Source organism: Papaver somniferum, chromosome 6 (genome assembly GCF_003573695.1).
Source record: "Papaver somniferum cultivar HN1 chromosome 6, ASM357369v1, whole genome shotgun sequence".
In the NCBI taxonomy this organism is placed as follows: Eukaryota; Viridiplantae; Streptophyta; class Magnoliopsida; order Ranunculales; family Papaveraceae; genus Papaver; species Papaver somniferum.
In genome coordinates, this window is record NC_039363.1 from 70,964,790 (window position 1) to 70,978,538 (window position 13,749).

Consider the following 13,749-nt stretch of genomic DNA (forward strand, 5'->3'; position numbering starts at 1 on the left):
CTGCGAACCGGCGAAGTTCTCAAACCCGAGAATTTCTGCAGGAGTTTGTAAACTCTGCCCGGTAACTTAAGTCCGCGAACCTAGTCTGCGAACTTGAGAAGGTTATATATCTGAAGATGATTTCTGAACTTACACTTAAAAAGATTAAGGAATGCAGTTTGCAAACTGTGGCTATAAAAGTTCATGAACCGATTCAAGTGAATCAAATCATCTTTGCTTCAATTGTGTCTTGTGTTGTACATGAGATTTCCTTGCAATTGAATAACTCTATAACTAGTTCATTTGAAGTCATTTGAACTAGTTATCATGAAGAAGAACATGGTTGATATGAAATGCTCATATCGCTAACCTTTTGGTTAACTATTGTTGAACCAACAAGTGCATACGGTTAACAAACCTAGAGGCGTGCATTGTCAAGTATGTGTAACAAGCTAAATTTTCGATCTAACGGTTGAGAAATATTAGCCTGAATCTAAATCAGGTTTTCATCTAACGGTGAATATTGAATGCTTTGTTACTAAGTTAACATTGATTGCAAACCCTGATTTGAAAGACTATATATAGGAGATATATAGTATTTTGCAAAACTAATCCCCACAACTTACGAGTGGTACTAGTTTGCGCGCTATAGTCGATTCTCCTTTAACCTTTGGTTTTCTTCTTCTAAAACCAGGTTAACGACTTAAAGACTTCATTGGTATTGTGAAGCCATACCGATACTACTTTTATCGTAGTTGTGTGATCTGATCTTGGATTTTCTATAGTACGAGTACAATCAGATTGATTGGCTTGAGATTGATATCTCCGATAGGCAAGATATAATAAGTAATCACAAACATATTCGTCTCATTTTTTGTAATTCCGCAACATCTTGTTTCGCTACCATACGATTAAGATTGTTGTGAGGTGATTGATAACTCTAGGCTGTTCTTCGGGAATATAAGACCGGACTATCGACTGGTTCCTGTTCACCTTGATTATTATCAAAAGACGGAACAAAAACTTTAGTGTTTATCTGTGGGAGACAGATTGATCCTTTGATAGACTTGTCCGTGGGAGACAGATTTTTTTATTGCCCGCGATTTTGGTTCGTAGCAACTCTTAGTTGTGGGTGAGATCAGCTAAGGGAATCAAGTGCGCAGTATCCTGCTGGGATAAGAGGCGTAAGAGAATAATATACCTTAGATCAGTGGGAGATTGATTGGGGTTCAACTACAGTCCAGTCCGAAGTTAGCTTGGAGTAGGCTAGTGTCTGTAGCGGCTTAATACAGTGTGTGTTCAATCTGGACCATGTCCCGGGGTTTTTCTGCATTTTCGGTTTCCTCGTTAACAAAATTTCTGGTGTATGTGTTATTTCTATTTCCGCATTATATTGTTTATCTTTATAATTGAAATAATACAGTTTGTGCATTATAGATCATCAATTAGAATATCCAACATTTGGTTGTTGATCTATATTGATCCTTGGATATTGGTCTTTGGTACCAAGTTATTCCTTGTGTTTGATTAAGGACTCGCTGATTTCTATTAGCTCGAGTAAATCAAAACAAGAGAGATATATTAACCCCTTGAGATACTTTTACATAGATTGAGTCTGACTGTCTAGTTGATTCTCTCGAAAGTAATTCGGAGTTAGTCCATACATATTGCTAAGCGAAATATTGGATGTTGTTGTTAGACCCCCGCTTTTTCACGACGATCTAGAAGAAAGGAGGGAGACAACATTGCAAAGGATGGAAAACTACCAACGAAGGCTATCCAGAGAATACAACAAGAAGGTTAAGCTTAGAAACTTTGTAGAAGGACAGTATGTGTTGAGAACCATACCGCAATACCGGCGAGAGAAAAAGTGGGGAAAGTTAGCACCAACATGGGGAGGACCGTTTATAATACATGACATCGCCGGGAATGGATCTTACTACCTGCGTAATCTGAAAGGATAAGTCCTCAGGCACCCATAGAACGCTAAATATCTCAAGCCATACTATCCATAAAGCAGCGCAGTTCTGCATCTGCGTGAAGAGTACCATAAGAAAAAGACAGCGTACCCGCTCGACGTGTTTCTATCTCTGGACGAGGGATAACAGACCTCACCTTATGAATTGAACTTTTTTTTGCAAAATAACTCTATTGGGGAAAGTAACCATGTACAATCTCTCGGGACTCCCCTATCAGCGTCTATAAGTGTCCGACCATGGGGAAGGCTTCCAGCAGAAAGAGATACCCAAACGATCAATAAGATAGCGGTTCAGAAGAATAGGTGCATGTAAATATTTTTAATAAACGCATCACATATCCGGGAACGTTGCATCAACCCCAACCGTTCGGTGATCCTCTGGCCAAGGGTTAGCCAGCGGGGTGACAGGTCCAAAGTCAACAATGAAGGTGCATACCTTCGTTACTACCGTCAAACACTTTTTATTATTTACCTAATTTTCGATATTTTCTTACTCCCTACCTAAAAATCAAGTAAACTAATGATGTAGGTAAAGCAGAGTTGTACGTATCCAAACAAACGATGATCCATTCCATAAAAGTTGATTACAAGGCAGGAAAATTAAGCAAGGGATAAACTAAGGTAAAACAAGATACACAAAAAATGGCCCAAAGCCAAGTAATCCACAAAGATCAACTTTCTATAACGAACACAAAAATCTACTTCCCCTCGGAAGGATTCTTCGGTTGAGACGAAGGAACACTTCCCCCCCGAAGAAGGACCTGAAGAGAAAGTCAAGGGCTCGGGCATAGGACGACGAGGATATTTCTTAACAATATCATGTTCCTTCAGGAGGTTCTGTTCGATCTTTGTTAAGGTCTTGTTAATCTCCTCGGTCAGCTGACAACGAGCCTTATGAGTAATAACTGTGCCCTTCAGCTCAGATTGCGACAACAAAGATGTCAATCGAGCCACCTCCTTGGTTGCTTCCTTCGCCGCTCCATCCCTAGATCCTGCTAGCCCTTCCAAATACTTGGTTTGACCCTCTTGGTACGCTAGGGAAGATTGAGTCTTTTCAAGCTTTTCATTTGCGAGGTTAAGCTGTCCCTCGAGCTCTGAAAAGGAAAAACACAAATGGGTTAGAAAATCTAAATTACGAAGACTACTCACGACCGAAAAAGTATATACCTTCGACCCTAGCCAAAGATATTTCATATTCATTAACTACAACGTCCCGGGCTTCGTCAAGAAAATCATACTCGTCCGAAATTTTCTTATAATCCAACCGAAGATTTGTAAGGGCAAACTGACACTCATCCAACTCTACCTGCTTCATGGAGTCTAAATGTCGAAGGTGATTGACTTCATTACTCATCTCTTCTATCCCTTTAGTAATCCTGTACATATTTATTTCAAGGTCCTTCTCAGTGTCCACTAAACGAGCGACATCGGCCCGAGAAGCAGCTAAAGCATTACTAAGGGAATGAGCCTCGGCTCTGACATCATCCCTCTCCCGAACGAGCCGTTGTATATAATCCCGAACTTCAGGATCATGAGATGAACGAGCTTGACGCGGCTCCTCTTCCAAGCTTGCCACCCTGGTTTCTAAACGAGAAATACCCTCACGAGCCTCACGTAGATTCTCACGAGTCCACAACAAAGCACCATCAAACTGGCGGAGATCAGAGTTATAACGATTCTACATATCAACCATCTGCTCTCGTCGTTGTCGATACTGATCCATCAATTCATTATGCTCATCTGCCCGAGCATTCCACTTATCAGCCTCACCTTTGATTTTCTCCACTAGTTCCCTAATCCGAGAAGCTTGACGAGTCTTCTCATTCCGAAGCCATGTTAACTCTCGGATATCGAACGTTGAAGATAGGCCGAGAGACTTACACAGCACACTAAGAAGACGAAAGGGAGGGACGAAGAGAAGAATGGAGAATAAAACAAACCTTTGGAAGACGAAGCATCATTACGAGCCGTCTCCAACTCACTACGAGCAAGTGCAAGTTCAAGACGAAGCTTCTCTTCTTCAGCACCAAGTCGCTCTTTCCCCTTCAGGCGATTCTTCAAATCCAATATCTCCTTGTCCTTAGCAGCGATGAGCGCCTCAGCAGCGGTCAACTCACCTTCTCATCATCTGCATTAATGAAAGACAAGCTATAACTGTAAGTAAAAATCCCACAACATTAGATCATCCGGCTTAGAGGAAATTTTCGACGCCTTACCTCAAGAATCCGCTGCTGAGGGAAACCGTATTGGCACCCATCGGAAATTGCCATCATATCAGCAACAGAAGACATGAGATCGGATAAAATACTAGTGGAAGTAGCTCCCAAATCCTTCTCCCAGATCTCTGCAACCTCATCATGGGACGTTAATTGCATCTTCTGACGGGTGAAAGCATCAGAATCCTTCTCACCAGGGATCACTGGAGCAGGTTTGACACGAACATCAAATTCTTCTTCATCATCTAGTCAAGTGTAGAATCATCACCATCTTGCATCATGGCCCTCTCAAAACCCTCCGAAGACGCCTCAGCGGAAGCCTCATCAACAACAGCGTTCTTTCTAGCATCATAATTTCTCTTAGCCTGGGCATCGGCGTCTTCACCAGCAGAAGTCTCTTCCATCTCATTTAATTTTTCTCCACCAGTCTCGCCAAGAACATCCCACTCATCATTTGGAGGGATCAAGGAGAAGTCCGAAGCCAACCCCATAACAACACCAAGGTCATCCTGCCCACCAGAGGAGTGGATCTTGCCAAAAGAGAATTCCGGACCCAATCCAGTAGGGATCGTTGATTGAAGATCAACATCTTAGTTCCTCTGGGTCATAGGGGGAGGGAATATATGTTCTTCAGCGGGTATATCTCCTTGTCCACCAGGGGAAATATCTTTTGCATTAGATCCACGGACAGTATCTCCTTGACTGTCAGGTACAACTCTTTCTCACCATCCTCGTAATTGTGAGGAGAATTCCCCGTACGCTCTTCATCATCAGTAACTTCCTCTTCCTCATCGGTAATCTCATCGTTCACTGGGCTGGTAACCTCATCGGTAATTTCAGTCTCCTCAACATCAATAGTGGAAGATTGAACCGGACATATAGTGTTATCAAGAAGGCAATTTTCTCCGTACTGCGACCAAATCAAACTAAGAAGAAAAGGGTCAAATATACACATTATAAACTCACAAAAAGTCATACCTTGACATTAGCAACATCCTTCGGAGGAAGGGTAGCGTCGGATCTTTTCTCTTCGTCTACATCAGCAGCATCGAAGGCATACTCAAAGTCCATACCATCAAAATTTAACTGCCAATGGCAGAAGTTACCATAACAAGCTGGGGAACTATCACGAGGCTGACTACCAGCAACAGGGCGCCATCCATGATGACCAGGTACCCAACCATAAGCCCAAGGACTGACGACCTCAATAACGGTGGAATGCCGCTCATAATCATGATCACGCTTGAGCCGCTCACGAGCAGGGAAAAGTTTTCGCTTAGAAGTTCCTTCAGTACCAGGGACGTATCGGAGCTTCAAGCCACTCACCTCACTCAGGAGACGAACCTCACCCTGGGAAACAAGAATAATACGAAGATCGACGCTTCATGGCTTACGATTCCTACTATTAACGTAGTCACCAAAGGAAGCATTGAAGTTCTCAGGAGTATACCAATTTCTCTCAGCCGGGTTAGGAACGTAGCAGGTCATCGTCGTCTTCCCCTCACTCCAAAGGTAGCACTCCTTAAGCGACCAAAGGTAATTCCCAGACAGCTGTACCACCGAGTGACAATGAGTATGTGGAGTAGAGTCCTCACGATGATCCAATACGTCGTAATAAAAGGATTCACACAACTTATACAGGGGCAACATAAGGCCAGCCTCGAAGGCCCCCATGGTTGTCAGTAGATGAAAGTCATCGTACTTATAATTCTTAATCAAATCATAAGTTATATCGTCATCGGGAGCATAAAACTTAACATCGAAAGCTTCGAGCTCATGCTTTACCTTGAACGCCTCGAGATCTATGTGTTTAAAAGTAACCTTCTTTTTACCGACCGAGACGCTTCGTATAACTGGGGCAGCATTAGAATCATCAGCTTTATCCGACGATGGCCTCTTCGGGGGACTCATATCCGAAGCTTTTCTCTTGGTTGGCGGATTTCTCGATGGGTCAGCCTTCGGCGCAACACCTTTGGCAGATTTCCCTTTCACTGGAGCAGTAGATGAGGGGACCGTAGACTTCTGAGAAGGCTTCGTAATAGGAGCAATAGAACGAAGAGGATGTATATCTAGAGGCTCAGCACGTTGAGGAGTAGGAGACGACACACTCGTCGGTTCAGCACTCTGAGATGCAGGAGGACGACTAACAGCATATCGGGAACCCTGAGAACTCCTCGGCGGATCCCCTCTCTTGGAAGATGAAACTCGGGGACCAGACGCAGATGAAGTCTTCTGAGCTCGAGGATCTGGCTGGGGAGACCTAGGTGGACCACCCTTCGGCGGAGATACATCAGGACTTTTGGATGGAGGAGATCTATAAAGGCTCGATGGTGGAGTCTGATATGGAATTCGATGACGATCAAAGAAAGTGATGTTCATAAAACGAAGTTTTGTAGACTTAAGTCGTTCACCGGAAATATCATCAGAAACACAGAGATAAGTAACCGAGTAAAATATAGAAACCCTAATCCAGTCGTGACCATCAAAAACAAGCTTCAAGCAATCAACGGGGAATCCCTCGGTTTCATGATAAAGAACAGGGGCAAGTATATATACTTTCATATGTTTGTTCTTCATCACGAAACCTAGGTACAGTAGCAGAAAAAGAAAATTGATCGAAAGAAAATAAGAGTTGGAAGAACTCCATACCTGAATCAGAAGTATCAATAAGAGGATGAGGATGATCAGCAAACACCTGAAGAGCAACGACAGTAGGGGACCTCCAAGGATCTTAGTAGCACCAGCAGGAGTAAAGAACTAAAGAACAAAATAAAAAACTGAAGAGGTTCAGAGAATATGAACTGACAAGAGAATGAAGAAAGAATAAAATTTACGACATCCTCTCTCCTATTTATAACAAAGATGATAAAACCGTCCCATGAATCAAGAAGGAGTTATTGCAAGGAGTGGGACACGTGCCCTAAAATCTAGGGGAAATTATTGTGGAAAGATGAAGAAGATGTGAAGACAGTTTTCTTCTAACTTTGACTAACATCCAAATCAGAAGAAAAGGGGCAAATTGTGTACACATAATTCATCATTTGCCACATGTCGGAAGACTTACACGTGGAAGACGCACAACCTGAGACATCAAGGCACGTGCCACGTCTCCACACACAAGGGACATTTATCACCTACACATGTTCATCATCGAGCGGATCCGACGGCCAACAACCTGGGAGCACTGAAGTATCGAGCCATTGAGAAGTACTAAAGAACACCCTAGGATTTACTTTACTCCATACCGAGGGATACCTAAGATCAACGGTGGAGATTGGTCTTACTGACACGGATGTGATGGGAGCCGCAGACACTTGTCTGGCGCATGCAGGCAGCCCAACTACCCGCATTAAACACTCTAAACATAGAGTACGTGTCAACTAACCTGTGGAGGAGAAAGAGACGACCCATCGTTACCATGCGTGACCGCTGGAGGCATCGGATGAGAACGAAGATACCAGCGGGATTAGCATAAAGATCAAGAAGATAAGGTTGCAACTGTCTCTGACAGTGGACCCCATATTATATCCCTATAAATACCCCTCTCCACTAAGAGATAAGAGGTCGACCAGTTTTGAGTGAGAATAAGAGATCTTAGGAGAGAGAAATAGGAAGAGTAAGTATGAATTTCACTTCCCCCTTTAGCTTCGTAATTCACACAGAGTCATTTGACTATCATTGTAACTCTTCAATGTATAGTGAAACTCCAACCTCCGTGGACGTAGGCCTTAGTGCTGAACCACGTAAATCATTGTCTCATTTACATTCAACACTTTACTTTTTGTTTTATTATTATGCCTTAATCGTATGCATGGTTTAATTTATTCCCCCGCGACCAGAAGATGACGAGCCCGAAGGCTCAGAGTCTGATAGTCTTCGAACTCATATTGTTTTGTATGTATTTTATCTCTCCCAATGATTTTGTATGAAATGCGAATATTGTTTGTGAACACTTGAATACCATCGTTATTTTCGTGTTCATAATTAGAAGTCTACGTGGACGGTATGATGCACTTTTCTAACACATTTAAGTTGTGTTGGGATGACATATAGACTCGCCACAGGAGATCAAACATTCTGAGGATGGTCATTTAACACGGAATCTTGTGCTCTCATCTTGCTTTGTTTCTTTCCTTTGAACTTATGAGATTCAACAATCTCCTTTCCATATCTGGTAAACTCATCTAGTTTTAACTTCATTCGTTTCATGTTCTTATGGAGTTTCTATGAATTTTTTATTCCGTTTGGAATCCCAGCAGTTTTTGATAGTGTGCTACTTTTTCCACAATTTGGACAGTGAATCTTCTTGAGTTGATAGAGTAAGACATGAGAAAGAAAAAACGCGACTAGGCGGCGATGTTCAAAAAACCAACCCTAGATTCTTATTTATTTATTTTGTAGGAAATACCAATTGGTCCTATAAATAATATATTAAAGAGAGTCTAGTCCAATTGACCTAGTCAACCGACTGTTTGGTCCTATTTGGTAATATAAATTATAGTTTGGTCCTAAAAATTATAGTTTGGTCCTAGGGTGATGTCATGGATGATGTAGTTGTCATCTTGTGGTGGCAGAAATACCCTTTTAGATTAGGACCATATATATAGTCAAAAAGTAAGAGAGAAGAAATCAATCTCACATTTACTTTCTCTCTCCTATATTTTTAGATCTAGAATTTCTCTCTCTTTTTTTCTTTTTTATTTTCTTCCTGCTATTGATGAAGAAGATGAAGATGATGATGAACGATTCTCTCTTCTCTCTATTTTTTTCTCTGCTAGTAATGAAGAAGATGAACGATGATGATTATGATGAAGTTTTGCCTTCTTTTTTTTTGATGTTTGCTTCTGTTTTGATGATGAAGAGGATGAGGTTGAAGATTTTGCTGCTATTTATGATGATGGTGAACCTTTATCATCTTCACATGCTTGGGTAAGTTTCGAATCTACAAAAGAAGATGAAGATTACGGAGTTCATTTCTGGAATGATCTATGGTTTGTGATGAAGATTTTGATGTTTTTTCGTCTGTTGTAGCTGTTGATGATGGAGAGGATGAAGATGATGAAGATGAGTTGATGCTGCTGTTGAAGAAGATGAAGATGACGGAGTTCATTTCATGTGTGAACTCTGGTTTGTGATGAAGATTTTGATGTTTTTTCTTGATAGAACGAACTCATCTTCTACTACTGTTGTTGCTGTCAAAGATAGATCTGCTGTTGTTGAAGATTTAATTAGGTTTTTGTTTTTCTTGATGTTTGCTGCGATTGGTGATGATGATGAAGATGAAGATGAACTCAAGATAGATTTATTGTTGTTGAAGATTTAATTAGTTTTTTTGGGTTTCTTGATGTTGCTGCGATTGGAGATGATGATGCAGATGAACTCGTCAAACCCTAGAAATCTGCTGCTGCTGTTGAAGATGAAGATTTATGCGTTTTGTTGTTGCTGCTGCTTAAGATGAACTTCATTCCTGGAATGAACTTCATTACTGAAATGAACTTCATCTTTGGAATGAACTCTGGTTTATGTAGGTTTTTGTTGATGAACATAATCGTTTATATAGGTTTTTATCAGGAGTTCATTCCAGAAATGAATTCTGGTTTATATAGGTTTTTATCAGGAGTTCATTCCAGAAATGAACTCTGGTTTATATAGGTTTTATGAGGAGTTCATTCCAGAAATGAACTCTGGTTTGTAGGTTTTATGAGGAGTTCATTCCAGAAATGAACTCTGGTTTATATAGGTTTATGTAGGGTTTTTTTCTTAATAATGAATTTTTTGTAGAATTTTAATGAAATAATGAAGTTCTTTCATATGTGATTTAATTTGGTTTTTATTAGGTTTTCATTTGTAAGAATGAACTTTGATGGTTCATCACACAGAATGAACTGCTATAAGAAAATAAGTAAAAATAACATGGAAGGGTATTTTTGTCTGTTTTATATTTTTAAATAATTATGGACCAAACAGTGAAGGCGTTTTCCAAAAGGACCAAACATACATGGGCCCACTTAAAAAAGGACCAAACGATATTTTTCCCTTCTTTATTTTTCCGATTCCTCTCTAATATCTCAACCAAATCTCATGATTCTGTTTTATTTTGGTTCGTCCTCTTTAGGTTTAAGGCAGCTTTGTTGAGTTTCGACTATTGGAGAGAATTTTTTTAGATGGGTGCAAAGAATGACATGGGGTTGAAAATTTTCCCTCCTTTGAAATCTCAAACTTTCTAATTCATCGGGAAAAAAATGGACATAAGATCATGATGGAGAGTGTAAGAAATGAAGAGGCTAACAATAATAATGTTTCTTCTTTTATAATTGCATCAAGAGGGGGAAACGCTAAAAATGTTACCCCTATCAATTTGAGGTCTCTTTTTCCAAATCCTAGCCATGTATCCCCTTTTTCTTTCAAATTTATACCTCTACTAGAAGCAAATGGAAAGGTACTAGTTGCTGCTCAAACCGATTTCTCTCAGAAGGTTCGTGAAAATGTCAAAACATGGTAGTAGGATTTATGGGGAAGAGGCTTTCCTTTGTGCAGTTCAAGCTGTAATGACCAATCTCTGGAAATTCAAGAAGTAGGTAAGTATTAAGTCTTATGGAGATTGTGATTTTATCTTTGAATTCAATGATGAGGAGGAACATAGAAAATTTATAGACACTGGTAATTTTTAAATCTCTGAAAATTTTTTTACTTTGAGACCTTGGACTCAAATGCTGAGAAATCAATATTCGAGAGCAAATCAGTTCCAGTTTGGGTAAGAATTTATGGACTGATCCACTTCATGTGTGGAATGAGGATGGACTAGGCTTAATTGCCATCTACCCAGGGAAACCTTTGTTTGCATATGAATGTACTATTAATCAAAATAGCCTAGCTTATGCAAGAATCTGTATTGAAATTGATTTGGAATTCTCATACCCTACTAGCATCCCATTATTGATTGCTAATAAGATTGCTTTGCAACTTCCAGGGGAATATCAATGGAATCCCCCTAAATGTGTTGTATGTATGGTCTTTGGGCATACCCTTAAGTTATGCGTAAAGAAAATAAAGACTAGGTAGAATCTTAAGAAGGTTTGCAAGCCACCTCAGTTTGAAGCTACTATTGAGGTTGAGAGAATCACTAATTATAGGGAACAAGGGCTAGTTCAGGGGGTCAATTAAAATGAATATCAATAAAAGTAACAATAATACAAATAAAATCCAATTGACTCTACTATAAATGAAGGAAGAGGGTCAAATAATTTGAATCTCAATGGTACTTCAAATGGTTTAGAAGTAGGCGATGAAGTGGAAAAAGAGGCATAGATATTAAAATAGAAAGATGTTAACATTTTTTAATTTTTTTTAATGGATCACATTTCAATTCATCCAAACCAAAATAATGATCACATGATTGCTTACAAGATTATCAAAAACACCAAAATACAAGATAATCAAAACCCAAATATAAATGACGACACCAATTGCAAGTACATCGCGAAGAGAAAGAGCCGTGAACTGCAAAGACAACCAATTTTTATAGATGTAGTGGTGGTCAATGATGGTGTGAACCGGAATCAACTCCGACCATTTAAAATGATTATCTTCTTTAATAAGAGATTCTCCAAATCAAATAGAATATTTTACCCAAAATATTGTAGATCCAAACGAATCCTGATGCCCTAAGCCTCTCTTGACGAAGATAAATTTAAATCGATGTTGAGAAGAATCGTTGATATTCTTGATGAATCGAGAATAACAATCCAAAAAACACCATGGAGATTTGAAAGAATCGCTCTTAAAACGAAGATAAAATCGTACAAAAGACGAAGAAAAGATCGCCCAAATAGCGAAAAAACGTGTCCATAGATACCAAAAATAACAAAAATAAAACTTAAAAACATAAATCAGATTATTTTTATTCATCAAAAACTAAAAATCCTTGCTCGGATCTAGCCCAAAAAGATTAGATCTGAGCAAGAAGAAGAAGGAAGTTCTAAGAGAGTTTTTTCCTTTTAGGAGAGAGGGAGGAGAGAAGAGAAAAGGAGGGTTATATCCTTAAATATATGGAGGTTATAATCAAAAGTTAACATTTACATAGGTGAAGATGGATCTTCGACTATTGCAAAATATTTGGGACCAGGGATAAGCATGGTTATTGGGAAAAATATATGCATACCCTAGCTTCTTGTCCACCTGGTATGGATAAGAATAAGAATGAGGAAGAGTAAATAGCTGAGAAATGGAAGTGTACCTCCTCTTATAAGAGGGGTAATCAACAGATGTATTCATCTAAGAGTAATCTATTCATGGTATATATCGATTTTACAGCTGAGAGTAGACTCCATATCAATAAGAACAAGGTGACATGAACAAGGAAGAATGAAAATACGATGTAACTAGTACTTCTTTAGAAATAAGGAGAATGACAGTTCCAATCCCTTCTAAATTAAAGGCCAATGAAGCAATATCAAAGGTTTCTAGTCCCTTGAAAATGACCGCCAATAAACTTGCAACAAACAACATGGAAGAAAGAATTACTGTGAAAGAATATTTTGATGATGAAGATTGTCCTGATGTTGAGTTTGAGAAGCTAATTAGTCACCTTTCCCTCGAAGAAAAGGGTATTAAAAGAACTCATCAAGAACTAGTAAAACTGAAATGAGATGGTAAAATTAATGAGAATTGTATGGAATAAAGCTTGGGGAGATGTCATAATATTAGAAAATTTCTCGGTCGAAGTCGCAAGTTTTGCTATCTCAAGCTTGCTATCAATGTTAGATATACATAAATATATGTTGAATTCTAGTCTATTAAGTCGAGTCTCGGACTAGGTACAAAGGTTGGTAGTTGAGTATCAGACATCATTGGATAACCCTCGAAGACTGGATATCGACGAAGACATTTGAAGAACTTCATCAATAAAAGAGGTATGTGAAGACAGAACCATTTTATTTACTCACATGTATTACCATTCTATGTTTATGAGACTATGTTGTAAGACTTATGGTAGATTTAGTAATGGTATATTTAGTAATTGAAATAAGAAATTTGAGTCAAGCTTGTTTTGTTAAACATCTTGAAATATGATTTAAAGCAATGAATTCTCATTGGTCCTTAGAAATCTTAGTTCAAAACAATTTATTGTTCAAGAACTATTTCTGTGTCATATGAATCGTTTGATAATTGCCCAAGCAATGATATTTTATAGCTATGGAAAATGGGAATGTTTCAATATCCAAAAAGAGTGTATCACAACTACTGAAATATGTACTCATGGTAGGTTGGCGAACCATTTCCAAAACCATGGATATATAAAGTTCCGGAATATAGGTAGGTACACGAACCTAATTCGAGAACCATAGAGTTCTGAATGTGACTGTTCACGAACTGTGGTGATCTGAATTTATGAAATAGACCATGGTTCATGAACCCATTTCAATAAAAGTAGATATCTGAGTTTAGGAATAGCAGGATGGTTCATGAACTGTAGTACCTGAATTCATGAACCGGCTAACGGCTCACGAACCATTTCACAAACCGTCATAGTACATATCAGCGGATGCTTAAACATTATTTTTATAGATATGTTTG